Source organism: Bos indicus x Bos taurus, unplaced genomic scaffold (assembly GCF_003369695.1).
Source record: "Bos indicus x Bos taurus breed Angus x Brahman F1 hybrid unplaced genomic scaffold, Bos_hybrid_MaternalHap_v2.0 tig00003467_arrow_arrow_obj, whole genome shotgun sequence".
Taxonomy (NCBI): domain Eukaryota; kingdom Metazoa; phylum Chordata; class Mammalia; order Artiodactyla; family Bovidae; genus Bos; species Bos indicus x Bos taurus.
Genome location: NW_020867675.1, coordinates 28,122 through 47,794, shown reverse-complemented (window position 1 = coordinate 47,794; position 19,673 = coordinate 28,122). Strand labels below are relative to the sequence as shown.

At 40.2% G+C, this 19,673-nt stretch overlaps 1 pseudogene; it reads left to right on the top strand.

Moving 5' to 3' along the window:
• The first annotated feature begins 2,054 nt into the window (after nucleotides 1-2,054).
• Nucleotides 2,055-2,510, top strand: LOC113889026 (annotated as a pseudogene).
• The last annotated feature ends 17,163 nt before the right edge of the window (nucleotides 2,511-19,673 follow it).

Here is a 19,673-nt window from a genome sequence, read left to right as displayed (position 1 = left end):
GAGGAGCCTGGAGGGCTATAGTCCATGGGCTTGCAAAGAGTCGGACACAACTGAGTGACTGAGCGCCTCACTAAACTGGGGGGAGGGGTGCAGAAAAAAGATAAAAACCTTAGTTCTAAATAGGGATGCCTCTAATGATATTTGATTATTACGAACCCCACCCCCACCCCCATCCCCCATAGGGTTCTCTGAATCTGCACTGGAGCACCTTTCCCTGTCCTTGTAGTGAGCTGCAGACACTTGATCTCTCCAGTGGAGATTGCCAAACCTTTGCGGGCAGAAACCAGGTCTTATATCATCTTTGAAGTTCTCACTGCACCTAATTTAGGGCATACCCATAGAGAACGTACTATTAGTATCCCCATTTTCAGATGAGGAAACTGAGGTTAAGCAACTGAAGTCATCTTAAGTTAAAGTCAGATAGTTAGTGGTGAAGACAGTGCTAGTATCTGATCCCTGGCAGTGTGATGCCTGAGGCTCCTCTGTCTAGGGTAATGTATCAGAAAGGTAGCTGCTACCCTTTTTTTCCCCCAAGAAAAGTAAGGTAAATAGTCAACTATGAAATTACAACTCAAAGAATAAGAGTAACTAAACAACTAAATATTCTAGACCTGCCAAGACATTGGAGTAACTTAGAAATTATTAAACTGTATTATTTCTGTCCTGGGTATTTACTCAAAAAGATCCTGGCAAATAAATCCAATTCAAGAGACAGATTCAGGGGAATCATTTGCTTTTCCCTCTCTGTAGACACTAGATTGTTCAAGTGACAAGGAACACCTAAAAGGGAACCTGTTGTATGAAATTAGTAGTATGGATCAAACAGAGTGTGGCCAGTCCTCTGGAACTGCCTGCAACTCTCCAGTGAGAAGCAAAGGGAATTTTTCTCTAGTATGGTGATCCTCTCACAGCTGATGCCCCATCCTCTCTCTTCCTTCTGGCCAGTTTGCTTCTTGAAGCTAGGCAGAACATCCTTAAAGAAATGGGCGTCCTATGCCTCTCTACTTTCAATTATCAGTAGTTTGGGAAGCTTTGTGGGGTCTGTAGGACATGGGCCAATTAGGAGAGAAAGAGAGGGATGGGGGCAGTGGTGAGGGAAGAGACATACAGACGGAGACAGTGAGACATGGAGAGACACGAAATGACACTGAAAGTCCTTGAGAATGTACTGACTTTAGAAAGCCTTTGAAAAATCAATCACTAATTCAATATGATGAATTACCTTAAAGTAGCTTGTAGAGTGTTTCCTGAGAAGAATTGGAGGTCACTTCCAATGAAATAAATAAACCACAGCTAAAGTGCTGATGTTTTAAAGAGAAAAGGCAATTGCTAAAAATGCCCATCCAATTTCCATGACTTACTACACTCAGAAACAAGGACTACGTTTATTGATCTGAAGTGGTTCAAACAGTATTTTCTTTGTTCAAACCAATTTAGCTGGAGGAAAAGTCAAGAGTTTGCCTTGTGTGGGGGCGGTGGGGGGGGGGACTGTGGAGAGAAAGAGATTCTTTACATAAAAACCTGTTGTTTTTCTATCCTAGGGCCACTCACCGAAGAAGAATAACTGGGTTTCTATTAAAGCAAAGCAATTTTTGCCCCTGATCACTATTGGTTTAGCTCTAGGCCCTTGAGACTCAAAGCAGGTTTGGAATTAGCAATATCAGTACAATCTGGGCATACATTAGAAAGGTAGACTCTCTGGCCCCACCCCAGTCCTAACTGAATCATAATCTAGTTAATCATAATCATAATCATGAAACGATTCATATGCACATTAATGTTTGAGAAGTACTAGTCTAGACAAACATGGTTATTTAAACATTTGATAGACAAAAGAGATGGTTAAATAAAGGAGGAAATACTATCTGATAAAAGCACTTTTGTCCAAAGATTTGTTGGTGTTGATAAACTTGCTCCTATCCACTTAAGCCAGGTTTGAAGTAAAAACTTAATAGGCCCATTCTGAAATGACTTTTACCAGCTCCAGCGTCCTCATGGTTGACTGAGCTCCAACAATGGTTGCTGACTTTGTTTGTGTCCCCAGGTGAGCAGAAATGAGTGAACAAGCAGAAAAGAGCAGTTCCGTGCGAGAGAGACCTGCACGTCAAAGTTCTCCTGAGAAACCAAGTGAGAAGGAACTGAAGCAAAAGAAACGGTTGGATCGGCAGTTAAAACGGTTGTCATTTCAAAATCCCGGGCCTCAGGTAGCCAACTTTAATCCTGAAATAAGGCAGCAGATAAAGAAAGGGCAAATGGCAAAGAAGAATGAGTTTGTTTCTGTAAAACGCGAAGGCAACAAGTATGACAAAAAGGGCAGGCTCACCTTCAATGAGGCTGACCTGTGTGACTGCCTTGATGAAGACTGCCTGGGTTGCTTCTACCCGTGCCCCAAGTGTAAGTCCACCAAGTGCGGGCCCATTTGCCGCTGCAACCGCCGCTGGGCCTATGACACCATAGTCAATGAGAATGGGGAGGTCATCAGCAAGATGCCATTCGACCTCTCCGAATAGGACCAGCCCTCCAGGCTGATCAATTTTCTCTGCTTTGCAGTTAAACCAGCCTCTTTCTCCTGGATGAATTTTAGGACTGGGGGAAGAAAGTTTTAAAAATATAGTTTAGACTAGTGTTCTCTGAAGCCATAGAACCCTGTGTAATGCACTGTCCTTTAACTTTCCTGCTGTGATGACTCAGATTCCTCCCCTGGTATCCAGCAACTCCATTGCTACTCTGCTCTCAGATTAAAAATCCCTTTCCTCTTTGCTGGTACCTTAGGAGATGGAGTTTTAGGATTTTTAGAATTCTGTAGCTGAGAGCTTGTCTTGACATAGAACATATGTTTATAATAGCTAGCTACCGTTAGGATCTTACACTTCATCAATTCTAAATCAGAATTGCTATTTGGATTGACTTGGCACTACATACTCATAGTCTCATTTTTTAGTGTTACTGTTTTAACAATACTAAAATGAAATTTGGTTTAAAAAAAAAAAAAAAAACCTTTAATAGGCCACGTGGCCCAACATATGAGCACAAAAGCAGAGATTCAATTTAAGTGATATCCAAAATGCCAACTGGAAGCAGACTTCAAAGGACAAATTTTAATCTAATTGTTACATAGAAATGATTTAAAAGCATTTTTTTTTTTTTTTGGTGGCTAAGATTACCAGCCACACAGAACTGGCCAAGGTGGTACAAAATTCCTAAGGCCTAAGTTGCATTTGGTCTTGGAGGTACAGGATTTAAGGCAATTCAGCTAGAGTTTCTGCTGACCTCAGTGAAGATACCATCTCAGAAGACTGACGTGGAACATCTGGGACAGGTTTGGCAGCTATTGTGCAAAACTGTTTTTAGGGAAAATCTCTATGAAAATGTTCACACCCACAGCGTCATCGGGAAAGTTTCTCTTCAGTCATCTTTGATACCGAGTTTTATTCAAATGGTCTGTAAGGAGAAAATTGCTTTTTCCACTTTTCCATGTTTACTTCTCATGAACATTTAATTGCTTCTTTTGAAGCTTTGGATTCAGCACAAAGAGACTTTCCATTGAGCACATTTGTGCAGGCACTGGCTGAGGCTGCAGACTGTGGGCTATAAATAGACGGAAGGCCCCTATCTCCATCCCACCAAATGGCTATGTATGTTTACCCACTAGAAAAAATTCACCTGAGACCACTTTTGCCTCTGACTAACTCACCCAATATCTCTGTGTGGCAAATTCATGAATAAAAAGCATTTAATTTTCTTTACTTTGATTTTTGTGTGTGTCAGAAAGTGTGTGTGTTTTGGACCCAAGAGAAAAAAAAAAAAACTTTTCCACCCTTCCCTGAACCAAATACATGTTTTGTTGTTTGGCAAACACCAATCACTTTCCATCAGAAATTCCTGATAATAGTGATATTAGGTTGGCGCAAAAGTTTTGCCTCATCCGCCATATTCACCTGACTTCTTGGCAACCGCCCACCACTTCATCAAGCATCTTGACAACGTTTTGTGGGGGAAGGGCTTCCACAACCAGCAGGAGGCAGAAAATGCTTTCCAAGAATTTAATCAAATCCTGAAGCACAGATTTTTTAAAAATTATTCATTGATTTTTAAAATTTATTTTTTAATTGAAGAATAATTGCTTTACAGAATTTGTTGTTTTCTTTCAAACCTCAACATGAATCAGCCATAAGTATACATATGTCCCCTCCCTCTTGACCCTCCCTCTCATCTCCTTCCCAATCCCACCCCTCTAGGTTGGTACAGAGACCCTGTTTGAGATCCCTGAGATATACAGCAAACTCCCTTTGCCTATCTGTTTTACATATGGTAATGTAAGTTTCCATGTTACTCTCACCATATATCTCACCATCTCCTGCCTTCTCCCCGTGTCCATGAGTCTGTTTCTCCATTGCTGCCCTGCAAAGAAATTCTGTGGTACCATCTTTCTAGATTCCGTATATATGCGTTAATATATGGTATTTATGTTTCTCTTTCTGACTGACTTCACTCTGTATAATAGGCTCTAGGTTCATCCACCTCATTGGAACTGACTCAGATGTGTTCCTTTTTATGGCTGAGTAATATTCCATTGTGTATATGTACCACGACTTCTTTATCCATTCATCTGTCGATGGACATCTAGGTTGCTTCCATGTCCTAGCTGTTGTAAATAGTGCTGCAGTGAACGCTGAGGTACATGTGTCTTTTTCAATTTTGGTTTCCTCAGGGTATATACCTAGCAGTGCGATTATTGGGTTATATGGTGGTTTTATTGCTAGTTTTTTAAGGAATCTCCATACTGGCTTCCATAATGACTGTATCAACTTACATTCCCACCAACAGTGCAAGTGTTTATCCACACCCTCTCCTGTGTGTAGACATTTTGATGATGGCCATTCTGACCGGTGTGAGGTGATACTTCATTGTAGTTTGGATTTGCATTTCTCTCATAATGAGTAATATTGAGCATCTATTCATGTCTTTCTTAGCCATCTGTGTGTCTCCTTTGAAGAAATGTCTGTTTAGATCCTTTTCCCACTTTTTAATTGGGTTGTTTTTCAGGTATTGAGTTGTATGAGCTGCTTGTATATTTTGGAAATTAATCCTTTGTTAGTTGTTTTATTTGCTATTATTTTCTCCTGTTCTGAGGGTTGTCTTTTCACCTTTCTTATAGTTTCATTTGCTGTGCAAAAGCTTTTAAGTTTAATCAGGTCCCACTTGTTTACATTTGTTTTTATTTCCATTCCTCTAGGAGGTGGGTCATAGAGGATCTTGCTTTGATTTATGATATCGACTGTTCGGCCTGTGTTTTCCTCTAAGAGTTTTATAGTTCCTGGTCTTACATTCAGATCTTTAATACATTTTGAGTTTCTCTTTGTGTGTGGTGTTAAGAAGTTTTCTAATTTCATTCTTTTACATGTAGCTGTCCAGTTTTCCTATCACCACTTACTGAAGAGGTTGGCTTTGCCCCATTGTATATTCTTACCTCCTGTCTTGTTCCATTGGTCTATATTTCTGTTTTTGTGAAGCACAGATTTTTATGCTACAGGAACAAACAAACTTATTTCTCATTGGCAAAAATCCATTGATTGTAATGGTTTCTATTTTGATTCATAAAGATGTGTTTGAGTCTAGTTATAATGATTTAAAATTTGTGGTCTGAAACCACAATTACATTTGCAGCAACCTCATACTTTGCTTGTTTTTACAGGTCATCTTAGACCAAGAGTTTAAATAAAATGGGCTATCAGAATTAGTAGTTTTTCTTTTTAATGCTCAAACTGGTCTATCTAGCTTTGCTGAATTGGTAAAGATGGGGTTGAGAAATACAAACTGAACTTGCATTCTAGTCAAAGAACAATCCTGTGCTTCAAAGATAGGAACCCATGGACTTCCGTGGCAGTCCAGTGGTTAAGACTCTGTGCTTCCAGCACAGGGGATGTGGGTTCAATCCTTGGTCTGGGAACTAAGGTTCCGCATGCTGTGCAGCCAAAAAAAAAAAAAAAATTTTTTTTTAATTTAAAAAAAGATGGGAACCAAAACTTGCTTAAAGCAATTCGTCTGAACCTACCTGGAATCTTTGCAGTGCAAAAGTAGTTATCACTGTCCATTTACCTGCTGAAGTGCCCTTTGCATTTGAAAAGCAAAGAGGTAATAGTGTTACCATGTTCGCAAAACTACAAGCGAAAGGTTGATAAACAATTTATAACCACTTTCACAGCAAAGAACACATTTGTCTGAGCATTTGGAGGCTGCTATTTGCAGTCAGTTAACAATTCCCAAGGTGTGGTAGGTAACCCTCTAGGATGGTCCCCAGTGATCCTCTGATATTTTGTAATGCTTTTCCCTGAAGTGGTGGCTGAACTTAGTGACTTGGTTCTAATGAATAGAATAAGGCCCAATGATGGTGACTGGAGACTTGGTCATAAAGGGCAATGTGGCCTTTCTTTTGCATCATCATGATCATCTGCTCTAGAGCAGGCCAGCTGCCCTGTGTGAGCAGCCCTATGAGGAAGCCAACATGAGAAAGAATTGGCAACTCTGGCCAACAACCTCGTGAGTATTTTTGGAAGGCGGTCTCCTTGCCTCATCAAGCTTTGAATGACTGTAGTCCTAGCTGACACCTCGATTGCAACCTTGTGAGAGACCTTGAGCCAGAAACACCCAGCCACGCTGCTTCCTGACGTTTTCGCTCACAGGAACTGTGAGATAAATGATCATTGTTTTAAGATGCTGATGTCTGGAGTGATTTGCTATGCAGCAATGGATAGCTAACACAGAGGGGTATTGTGCTTCTTCTAGATTTATGCCTTTATTTATTCAGTAGGTATTTATTGAGAAACTACCACATGCCAGGCATTGGGTTTATGGGATTCTCCAGACAAGAGTCTTGGAGTGGGTTGCCATTCCCTTCTCAAATGCAATGTGTATGTAGAGGTTAATCATCTACTGAACATAAGAAACATATTTAAGGGGCCCCTGGTTTCTGGGCACTATATACATAGCATACAGCAAAAAATTTTACCCTTGGAAAACTGTGGTGGTTATCTTTGGAAATACCATCTACCACCTAGGGTTACTACTGTATATTTGCTATTGATATATTAATGGCCCAACAAATATTTATAGACTGAATACTTCTCTGTGAATTGTGCTCACCTGTTGAAACTAGAGATGACACTATAAACCTCTGTCCCTACTATGTCCCCTCAAAATTTGTGTATTGAAACCTAACTCCCAAGGTGATGGTAGTAGAAGGTGGGACCTTTGAGAGGTGATTAGGTCATTAGGGTAAAACCCTAATGAATGAGTCTCTTAGAGAAGAGACCCATGAGAGCTCCCTTACTTCTGTGAGGACTGTTAGGCCAGTATAATCTTTCTAGCATTATATATATATATATATATATATATATATATATATATATACACACACACACATATCAAATACAAGTCATTTTGGCAATGAAAAATTATCTCTAACATCTTTATCAACATCCTCTGGGTATAGATTTAGATAATGACATTTGTAGTGCTTCAACTTCTCTGGAATGTGGGTTCAAATGCTAACTAACCACCTCTAAGGATTAATCTAAGGATTAATTAATCTAAGGATGAGCTTTAAGGATAAAGTTCATTCATACATGTTTACACATTTATACCACACTGTTTACACCATACATACAATATGTGGGCATGTATTGTCTAAACCCTAACTTTCTGAGTACAAGCTGCCCCAGTGAGCCACCATTGTCTTCCAGTGCTCCAGGGGCAGGCTCTGTCCCTGGATGCTGGGTGGATGGATCAGTCCAATTCTGATTGGGAAGCTCCCTTGTTGGCATATGAAAGGGAAAAAAATGAAAGTCGCACAGTTGTCTCCCGACTCTTTGCAATTCCATGGACTGCAGCCTGTCCTCGTCTATCCATGAAATTCTCCAGGCAAGAGTATTGGAGTGGGTTGCCATTTCTTTCTCCCAGGGATCTTCCCAAGCCAGGGATCCAACCCAGGTCTCCTGCATTGCAGGCAGATTCTTTACCAACTCAGCCACTATGTTCTCCAGTATCAGCTTTATCAAGGGTGAAGTTAACATTTTTCTCTCTACCTGCCAACTTCCTTTGTTTTATCTTTGTAAGTTATTCATATTTCAGGTTGGCCAGAGTTATCTATTGGGTACTTTCAAACACCCCAGCTGCAAACTGGCATGCTCCTGGCCCTTCTGAGAGGTCTTCCAAGAATCCTCTTGACAGACCTTGGAACTCTTGCCTGTTGACCTTCTCCCACTTACACCATGCTTCAAAGCAGGCATTGACTCCACATCTCTGTATCCCCAGCATCTAACACACAACCTGGTACATGGTAGGTGCTCAGTGAATGTTTGTTTAATGATGAGTCATTGATAGCACGACATGCTTTTTGAGGGGCTTTTTAGGAGTGTTGGTCAATAGCTCATTAAAAACCTGCTTGAAATGACTGAGATAAGCAACCTTAGATGACTCGAACAAACACAAAGAATTTCCTAGAAGCAATGCCTCGTTTTTCTTTTAACATATGTTCCTGTTTTTGTCTTTTCCATTACTCATTGAAAATAGCATCTACCCTTTGCTGTCCACCTGAAACTATCACAACATTGTTAAGTAGCTATACTCCAATACAAAATAAAGTGTAATTTTAAAAAAGTGGAAAAAATAGAACTAAAAAAAAAAAAAAACAAAGTAGCAACTATAGAATTCCCTGGTGGTCCAGTGGTTAAGATTCAAGAACATGTGTTCATATATAGGTGTATATATATATGTATATATGTATGTGTATATATATGGGCTTCCCTGATGGCCCAGACAGTAGACTCTGCCTTGAAAACATATTCATTTCATTTAATGCTAGTTTATCCAGAGGCTAATCTAACAAATTAATTGATTGCCTATGTTTTGAGGTCATCTTATGGCCTACTGTGAGTTCTATTAAATAAAAAAGAAACAACAAAGTCCTACTGTATAGCACAGGGAACTATATTCAATATTTACCCTGTGTTAAACCATAATGGAAAAGAATATAGAAAAGAATGTCTATATGTATATAACTGAGTCACTTTGTTGTAAAGCAGAGATTGGCACAATATTGTAAATCAACTGCACTTCAACAAAAAAATTAAATATAAAATTTAAGTAAATAACAGAGGAAAAGCTCCATGGTAAGTACTGAATAAATGTTTGCTGAATTAATTATTATAAAACCTTTTAAAATGATGGCAATAGAGGCATGTTTTTTCAGTATTATCATATGTAAGCAGCTGATCATGCATAGTTTAGTGCAACCTCTAAAACCATTGGCCCACATTTTTGTCCTACCTGTGAATTTAATTTATTTGTGTTATTCGTCATTGTTAGCTAAAGCATAAATTCCTTTTTTAAGATACTAAGTTTGAGATACCAGAAGCTCCAAAATCTGACACCACTTAGTTGTGTGGCCTTGAATAAAGTGTTCTACTTCTCTGCACCTTGATTTCAGTTTCCCCTACTGTCAAATGTAGATACTGGAGTGTGAAGTCAACCGTTTATTCAGTTATACCCAGGACCTAAACTAGGATGAGGCAAGTGAAGTGCTCACCTTGGGAGAAAAATTTGAGGCAGGTTGGGTGGGGTTGCCAAAAAACTTCAATAATCAAGAAAAGTAATATTTCAATGCAGTATTTTAAAGAAATCAAAGTTAAGACAAAAGATGTATTATGACCAAAATATCAGCATTTTAAAGATGGGGTCACCATTGCTGATTTTTCCTTTGGCCTCTGACTGGTGTGGTTTAGCATGGCACTGTAACTTATCCGGATTTTTATTTTTCTTTCCTTCGTTTTTTTTTTTTTTTTTTTGCCGTGGTGCACAGCTCAGGGGATCTTAGTTCCCTGACCAGGGGCCAAACTTGTGCCCCCTGGAAGTGGAAGGGTAGAGTCCTAACCACTGGATCACCAGGGGAGTCCCTGAGTTTTCAATAAACATTTCATTAAACCATCATTCATCGTATTGGCCTCTTAAATTTTGCACTGGGATTGAGTCCCGGTCCTGTTACATACATTTAATGAATGCCTGCCATTTACTGAGCACTGTTGGGGGACATAGCAGCCCTTGGTTTCAAGGAGCTCACAACTTTATTAGGAAAAACAGGAGAGTCAGCAGAGAGTAAGTAGGACAATGGGAGACGTTTTTGGACGTCTCCAAATGGGAGAGTTAAGCAATGGAAGGAATGATATCAGATGAGCCCATGTGGACTACAGAACATAGCATTTCATCCCGAGGTGGTATGTATCACAGAGCGGTGATGACTGCAGGCTGGAGATGGAGGCCCTGGGGTCAAGCCCTACCTCTTCCAATTCTAACTGGCTGTGTAATCTTGTGCAGTGTATCCTTTTAACTTCCCTGCACTTCTGTTTCTTTCCTCATTAGTAAAAGTCAGAAGAATAATTACATCAACTTAAGAGGGTTGTGAGGGTGACTTGAGCTCAAATAGTGAGTCCTGAGAATAGAGCCGGAACTTAGGAAAAATTGTTAAATGTTACTTTTAACGAGAAAACACTCATTTTGAGCAAGGAGAAGCTCTACTAGATAAAATTAAACCCAGCTCTTTTCTAGGCAAGCTGCTAAGAGTTGCGGTGATTTTTATCTTTCCCTGATTTGTCACTCTGTGTCCCAAACCACTTTCCCTTAGTTCCAGTTGAGCAGGAAAAGCTGTTTCATCTTTGGCAGTTCTTCCAAATTCAGTAGATTGTGACTGGTCATTTAGAAAGTTAATGAACAATTGATGGCTCATGTACAAATGTACAAAACCTCATCATTTTTTCTCGCAACCTTTGATATAAACAAGTGGACACCATAATGTTCCCCCTTAGAATGTACATGAAGTCTCTTATTCACCACGTTTTAGAGGGAGACTAATATGAGCCCTTGGAGGTGGGTAGAAGCAACCTTCCAGTGCCTTACAAAATCTTGTGAATAGAGCACAGGGCTGAACTGGGAAGAGCACTTTTACTGGACTGAAGGAGTAGAAATTTTGCTTTTTCAGCTCAACAAGATTCCACCACCTTAGTTTGAATCAATTGGATATTTGGAGAGGGTCTAAGAGGGTACCATCTCTGCTCCCCTAATGTATTCCTGTAACTCTGTCAGCTCTTATGTGGAAAAAAAAAAAAAAAGTCCCACTATTTAAAAAGTACTCCTCAGTTTTCCAAATTGTCTCAAAATTTAAACATGGACTAAGTGATAGGTGGTATTTATGAATTGTTCATTATTTTCTTAACTGTAATAATAGCACTGTGGTCATATGAGGAAAACAAAGGAAAACACTTTCCTTCCTTCTGTCCTTCCTTTTGAGAAGCATATTAAAGTAAAAAGGACATAATAACTCAGATTTGCTTTACAGAAAACTTGAACCCTCTCAAAAGAAGTGTAGGGGGTACCTGATAAAACAAGAATGGCAAGGCAGTGGTTGGATCTGGATAAGTCCAGAGTAGTTACTTGTAGTCTCTGCTTTTATGCAATTTGGAAATTTTCCCAACAACAAAACACGTTTTGGGAACCTCCCTGGCAGTCCAGTGGTTAAGACTTTGCGCTTCTTTTGCAGAGGTTTCAGGTTTGATCATTGGTTGCGAAACTAAGATCCCACAGGCCATGCAGTGAGTCCAACAAGAAAAAAACACGATTATCTATTTTTAGGCAGTGTTTCTCAACCTTGCCTTGGCACCCGCACCTGGGCAACAGGCTGGCGTTATCCCTTCCCCAATCCTGTAAAGTGGTTTCTCTACCAGTGTGCAGGTGTGGATTGCAGGTGCAGTTGATATAGAGACCCTCTCAGCCCTTGGAGCAGTCATAGGACCTAAGGCAGAGGGTGGGGCTCTTGGAGCAGTCAGAATTTCTGCCCTGGTAGCCTGGGGCCATAAGTAGCCTCAACCTTCTACCCTAGGATGCTGTTCTGATAATCACTGTCTTTGAGCCAAGGGGTGAAAAAACACTGACTCAAGACTGTTCCTGTTAAAAAGTAAATATTCCTTGGGAGGAGTTGACTCAGCAAGCTATTCTCAACTCTTAACACCTCAAGTGCTTCAGCTATCAACTCTCCTGATCCTGACAGCTGAGTGACACCTCCCCTGGATAATGGGTGAGTTTTGGACTATGGCCAAGATTGGGTGGGATACGACCCTGGGAAAACCAGTGAGCTGGGCTCCAGAATGAAGTTGGCCTGAGAGGAAGTGGGGAGGAAAGATGCTGAGAAGTTAGAATCGGGTGGTGGTGGTATTAGGAAGAATTGTGGGCAGGGGTGTCCCAGGGAACCCCAGAAGGAAGTCACATACTGATTCTTCTCAGAACAGAGCTCTTTCTAGGCTGCTTCATAGCAGTGTCATCTAATAGTTCCACATGGAGAAGTAGCTCACCAAGAAACTTCGCAGGTCTTCTACCCCCAGTTTTATGTACACCTGAAATTTTACCAAGCCGTTAAAGCACTGTGCTCAGGGGAATTCTTCAGTTCAGTTTAGTCACTCAGTCATGTCCAACTCTGTAACCCCACGGACTGCAGAACGCCAGGCTTTCCTGTCCATCACCAACTCCTGGAGCTTACTCAAACTCATGTCCATTGAGTTAGAGATGCTATCCAACCATCTCATCCTCTGTTGTCCCCTTCTCCTCCTACCATCAATCTTTCCCAGCATCAGGGTCTTTTCCAATGAGTCAGTTCTTTGCATCAGGTGGCCAAATTATTGGAGCTTCAGCTTCAGCATCAGTCCTTCCAATGAATATTCAGGACTGATTTCCTTAGGATGGACTGCTTGGATCGTGCAGTCCAAGGGACTTTCAAGAGTCTTCTCCAACACCACAGTTCAAAAGTGTCAATTCTTTGGCACTCAGCTTTTTTATGGTCCAATTCTCACATCCATACATGACTACTGGAAAAACCATAGCTTTGACTAGACAGACATTTGTTGGCAAAGTAATGTCTCTGCTTTTCAGGATGCTGTGTAGGTTGGTCATAGCTTTTCTTCCAAGGAGCAAGCATCTTTTAATTTCATGGCGGCAGTCACCATCTGCAGTGATTTTGGAGCCCCCCAAAATAAAGTCTCTCAACAGTTTCCATTGTTTCCCCATCTATTTGCCATGAAGTAATGGGACTCGATGCCATCATCTTAGTTTTCTGAATGTTGAGTTTTAAGCCATCTTTTTCACTGTCCTCTTTCACTTTCATCAAGAGGCTCTTTAGTTCTTCTTCGCTTTCTCCCATAAGGTTGGTGTCACCTGCATATCTCAATCAAATGCTCCAAGTGAGTTTTTATCCTTTTGTTTTCATTTGGGTTCCCTCAGAAGCAGAAACTGAAACACTATTGTTGGGGGAGTAGGGGTGGGAATCACACTAGCCCTGGACTGATTTCCTTTCCTTTGGAGATTTTTTTTTTAATATAAGAAATGAATACACTTCCAGCTTATTTAAGGCCCAATTATTCTGGATTTTGATAACTTACAACCAAAGTTCAGTTCAGTTCAGTTCAGTCACTCAGTCCAACTCTTTGCAACCCCATGAACCACACCACACCAGGCCTCCCTGTCCATCACCAGCTCCTGGAGTCCACCCAAACCAAACTTTATCCCAACGAATTCAGAATCCTATCAAGACTGGGAAGATCTGCAGGATAAGTTCAACTCAAAGGCTACAGCAAACACTTTGAGGTGAGCCAGGGAAGCTAAGGTCTTTCCAAACCAAAGAGGCAGGAATGAAGTCAACAAAGATTCAGGGGCTGCAATGAGACCAAACGAGCCAACAGAATGTTGGGGAGAGAGCTGGAAGTCCCTTCTATACCTAGACTGTGGTGCTTAAAGGTAGAGAGCACAGAAAAGAGAAGATTAGAAGTTAGGATGGCTAAGACTTTGTGATCAATTAGGAATCAGGGGTGAGGAGAGGGAAGAGTGAAGGAAAGATGGTCCCAGGTCTGTGGGTTGGGAACTGGATAGACGGTGCTGCTATTTTGAGCGAGGGCACTCAGGGGAGAGAGAGATTTAGAGAGATGATCAGATTTGGAGAGATGAGTTTTGGACCCATCGGGGTTAAGGTGCTCATGGGAGATCAGAGTAGATATATTTTTAAGCTCCAGGATGTGGACTCCACAAAGGAGAGCAGGGCCAGAAATATTCATCTAGACCAGTCAGTCTACAGATGGGCTTCATAGCAAGGATACGTTGAGGTCGATGAGGAAATTGTGTGGGATGAGAAGACAACAGTTGGCTTGTTACCAGCATCTAAGCATAGGAAAAAAGGCCAAGTAACCTATGAAGAAGAAAGGGAGGAAGTGGCAAGAGAAAAGGGAAGAAAAGTAGTGGGGTGGTGTATTCCAGTATCCAAGTGAAGGAGGAGTTTCAAGAGGGGTCATCAGCAACACGTAGAAATATCTAATAAATGCTGTCAGTGTCAAGCCTGCATTTCCTCAGCTCTTATCAGTGTAGGCAGACAGATTTTCAACTTCCAGAACCTGCATCTCTTTGATTCTGGACTTTCTCTGGTTTCCAGAACCTGCTCTGTCCATCGACATGGAGGGCCGGAAGTGCCAGGGAATTAAGGTATACCACTTCCCCTCAAATAGCCATCAGCTGATGGTTGCCAGAAGCTGGTGTACAACTATTTCAGCTACCTTGCCCCTTGAGCAATGTAACTCTGAGATTCAGATTCTACACCACTTCCCAGAGTTCCCTGGAAGAGGATTCAGTTCTGGTTGCACACCACACTGACTTGTTTAATAACACACTCTGTGTTGACTTTCTTCCCTTGCCTTCTCACTTCTTCACTCCTTTACCTGTATTTCCTGGGATCTCCTTGCAAACAAACCACTTACACTCGAATTCTTGCCTCAGGTTCTACTTTTAGGGGAACTCAGATTATCTAGAAAGATAAGGCCTGGGAAACATCCATGGGAATGGGTTTCTGATAGCTAGCTCCATTGGTGACTTGAGTGAGAAAGTTGGGAATGGAAGGAGAGAAGCTTAATTTCAGGGAGATAAATGAATAAGAGAGGAATGATGGAGCAGATACTTCAGAAGCAAAGTTATCAGGACTTACCCGGTGGTCCAGTGGTTAAGACTCTGCCTTCCAATGCAGGGAGGCTTTGGTTCAATTCCTGTTTGGGTAACTGTCGGGAGCCACATTAGGCATTACTGACAAAATGGCCCCAACCCCCTCTCCTCATCCCGCAGGCATGGTCCCGGGATGAAGGTGTTAGGTCTTGTGATTCCGACTTGTTCTTTCCTTTCTTCGGTTGAGTTGGCTGGAAAGAATGTTAAGGTGATTATTGTTCTTGAGAGAAGCATGAGAAAGCACAAAGCCTTCTGCAGTTGTGCCCAGAAAATAATTTATAACATAACCATTGACATTTGTTCAAAGATCTTTATAAAGAATGTTCCAGGATGAGCACATAGGCTGCAGCTTGAGGCCATGGGAAGGATTGTTATCTGAGACCTGTTTATGAGGGAAATATTTATGGGAAAAGAAGTTTGTTGAATTTAGGGTTTAGGAGTAATTAAGAATAGTTAGAAGCTAAAAGTTTAAGGAATGTTGTAGTGTTAGCATATTTTACTATAACTTATAGGCTAGACCATGGGACGCCCTCTCCTAAGTGTTTGAATCCTGAGTGATATAAGAATATGAAGACCAGTGAAAGGTCATTTATCACAGCACTCTGGTGCTAAACATTTTTGTCTAAAAAAACCTTGCAACTAATTAACTTTTGCTCCAGGTTACCAGTGGCAGTTTGTGCGCCAAGAATCCTGATTAATAAAACAGGGCTAGAACAAAGATTTCACAGAATGAGAATGATTTGTTTCTACTCATAATTTTTGCTTTTCTGAAAAATCTCTTTAATAATATAAAGCTTGTTTTATTGCACTTTTTGCATCTTTCTCTCCTGCACACCTCAGTTTTACTGAGCTATAATTGACCTGTAGCCTTGTATGTGTTTAGGGCAGCAGTCCCCAACCTTTTTGGCACCAGGGATGGGTTTCATGGAAAACAAATTTTCAATGGACCAGAGTGGGGGTGGGGAGATGGTTTCAGGATGATTCAAACACATACATTTATTGTGTACTTGATTTCTATTATTATTACATCAGTTCCACCTCATACCTTCAGGCATTAGATGCTGGGGATTGGGGACCCCAGTTTAAGGTGTACAATGTGATTTTGTACATGTAGATATTGTAAAATGATTACCACAGTAAGGTTAATTAACACACCTATCACCTCACATAGTTAACTTTTGTGTGTGTATGTTTGTTTGTGGTGAGAAACATTTAAGCTTTACTCTTCTAGCAACTTTCTAGTATATAATATAGTATTGTTAACTATAGTCAGCATGCTGTATGTCTCCCTATTTCTCCTCCTGCCACCCCTCTCCTAAAAGCTCCTGGCAACCACCATTCTGCTCTCTGTTTCTCTGCAGTCAGATTTTTTGTTAGATTCTACATGTAAGATGACACAGTATTTGTCTTTATCTGACCTATTTCACTTAGCGTAGTGCTGTCAAGGTTGTCACAAATGGCAGGATTTCCTACTCTTTTATGGCTAAGTATTGTGTATACCTGGAGAAGGCAATGGCAACCCCACTCCAGTACTCTTGCCTGGAAAATCCCATGGATGGAGGAGCCTGGTAGGCTGCAGTCCATGGGGTCGCTAAGAGTCAGACACGACCAAGCGATTTCACCTTCACTTTTCACTTTCATGCATTGGAGAAGGAAATGGCAACCCACTCCAGTGTTCTTGCTTGGAGAATCCCAGGAACGGGGGAGCCTGGTGGGCTGCCGTCTATGGGGTTGCACAGAGTCCGACACGACTGAAGTGACTTAGCAGCATTGTGTATACCACATCTTCTGTCTCCACTTATCTGTGGATGGACACTTAGGTTATTTCCATCTCTATTTGTTGTGAATTACAATGCTGCAGTGAACATGGGGGTGAACATATATCTTCAAGAGAGTGATATAATTTCCTTTGTATGTATAAATCCAGAAGTGGGATTCCTGGATCATACAGGTTAGTCACTCAGTTGTATCCAACTCTTTGTGACCCCATGGACTGCAGCATGCCAGGCTTCCCTGTCCATCACCAACTCCCGGAGTTTACTCAAGCTCATGTCCATCGAATAAGTGATGCCATCCAACCATCTCATCCTCTGTCTCCCCCTTCTCCTCCTGCCTTCAATCTTTCCCAGCATCAGGGTGTTTTCCAATGAGTCAGTTCTTTGCATCAGGTGGCCAAAGTATTGGGGTTTCAGCTTCAGCATCAGTCTTTCCAATGAATATTCAGGACTGATTTCCTTTAGTATTGACTGGTTTGATCTCATAGCGTAGTTCTATTTTTAATTTTTTTGAGGAACCTGCATATTGTTTCCCATAGTGACTGAACCAATTTATATCTCTACCAACAGTGCACAAAGGCTACATTTTCTTTACATCCTTCCCAACACTGTTTCCTCATGTCTTTTTGATAATAACCATCCTGTGTGAGATGATACCAGATTGTGGTTTTGATTTGCATTTCCATGATGTTTAGTACATACTTTTCGTGTACCTGAGAGGCCATTTGTATATACTCTTTGGAAAAATGTCTATTCATGACCTTGGCCCATTTTTATATTAGATTATTTTGGTTTTATGCTATTGAATTGTATGAGGTCTTTACATATTTTGGATATTAACCCCTTATCAGATATATGATTTGCAAATGTTCTCTCCATTCCATAGGTTGACTTTTCCTTTTGTTGATTGTTTCCTCTGCTGTAGAGAAGCTTTGTATTCGATGTACTTTAAAAAAATTTTTTTTGTCAATGTTTCTTTTTGCTTTTGTTGCTTATGCTTTTAGTGTTATATCCAAAAAGTTATTACCAAGACACATGTCAAGGAGATTTTCCCCTGTTTTCTTCTAGGAGTTTTATGGTTTTGAAGAGGGAAAGTTAAACTTTTACATAACCTCCTTCTCCTGCTTCTGTAACTTGGCTTGCCCCTTGCAAAGTCTAGATCATGTAGGTCACGTAGTCTCAGAAAGTGGGGACTTGAAATACTAGGAACTAGAGTTTATCCTACTCACCCTTGTCCTGCTCTTTGCATCACTCAGCCCTGCAAACCTGCTTAATCATGCCTCTCCAGGCCAGACATCCCCCTCCCCGTCTTGACTGCTGTTCCTGAGAATGAAATCCCTCAGTTTAAACCAGCCTATTAACAGCTAGTGTTGCCCACTACAGTCTGTTTATAAAAACTCTGTAATCCCTTTGTTTCAGGTGTTAATTCCTCTGGGCCCACCTGCATAACAAACCTGAGTTCTCCAACTCTCCGAGCGTGGTGCTTGGTTTCTTGAGTACTGGTTTCTGAAACAGTTTCAAGCCTTATATTTAAGTCTTTAATCCATTTCAAGTTAATGTTTGTAAGTGGTATAAGATATGGGTACAGTTTCATTCTTTGGCATGTCAATGTCTAGTTTTCCCAACATTTATTGAAGAACTACTCAGATTTTTTTTTCTCATAACCTATGTTCAATGTGGAAAGTTGAGAAAGTATTCTGAAGAAGGGGGAAAAAAACACCTTATAATCCCATTGCTCAAAGGCAAATACTATTGATTTAGTTGAGATGGTACCATGTATGCAATTTAGTATACAGTTTATGGAATATGGCATACTTCTTTTTTAAAAGTTAACATAACATACATCATTTCTTTATTTCAATAACAACTTCTCAAATACAATTTTAATGAGTCAGAATGTTGTCTTATGGCTATAACATACATTTCTAAAATTTTTCCACCATCATTTAACATTCTGTCTCTCTCAAAACTCTTATCATAAAAAATAATTTCCAGAATAACTTCTTTCATAAATCTTGGCCTGGCAGTTCTGATTCTGTCTTCAGGCTTGATTCCCAGAAGTGGAGTTATTGTTTCAAAAGGCATGAACATTGTAAAATCTCCAGAGAGCTTGTGCTAGAATGTCCAGATAATAAGATACCAATTTATATTTCCACCAGTGATCTTCATGGGATTTTTTTTAATGGTTAATGTGACAGAAGCCAGCTATTTCATTTCTTCTTTCTTTGATTTGGATTGATTCAGTTTCCTTCCTTCTGAATTATCTATCTTTGTACTAATATTTTTCTCAGGGATTTATATGAACTCTTTATTAAAACTATTAACCTGTTTCATTTCTGAAAACATGTTCCTGTTTCATTGTTTACTTTTCAGGTGATTATGATGCTTTTAGCTATTCAACCATTTACATTTTATACAGTTAAGTCCAGGAAACATTTTTCTTATAAAAATATCTTTGAGTTTTTCACTGTTTTAAGCTTGTAAAGTCTTCCCTCATCCCAATTTTTAATAAACATTCATTTTGGATAGTGTGTCTTGAATATTCTGCTAAGTAATATTTTCCACATGCTATCTTTTCTCACTTTTATTTTATTTTTTTTAATTTAAATTTATTTTAATTAGAGGCTAATTACTTTACAATATTGTATTGGTTTTGCCATACATCAACATGAATCTGCTATGGGTATACATGTGTTCCCACTTTTAAAAATTTTATTTTTTATTGAAAGATAATTGCTTTACATAATTTTGCTGTTTTCTGTCAAACCTCAACATGAATCAGCCATAGGTATACATATATCCCCTCCGTTTTGAACCTCC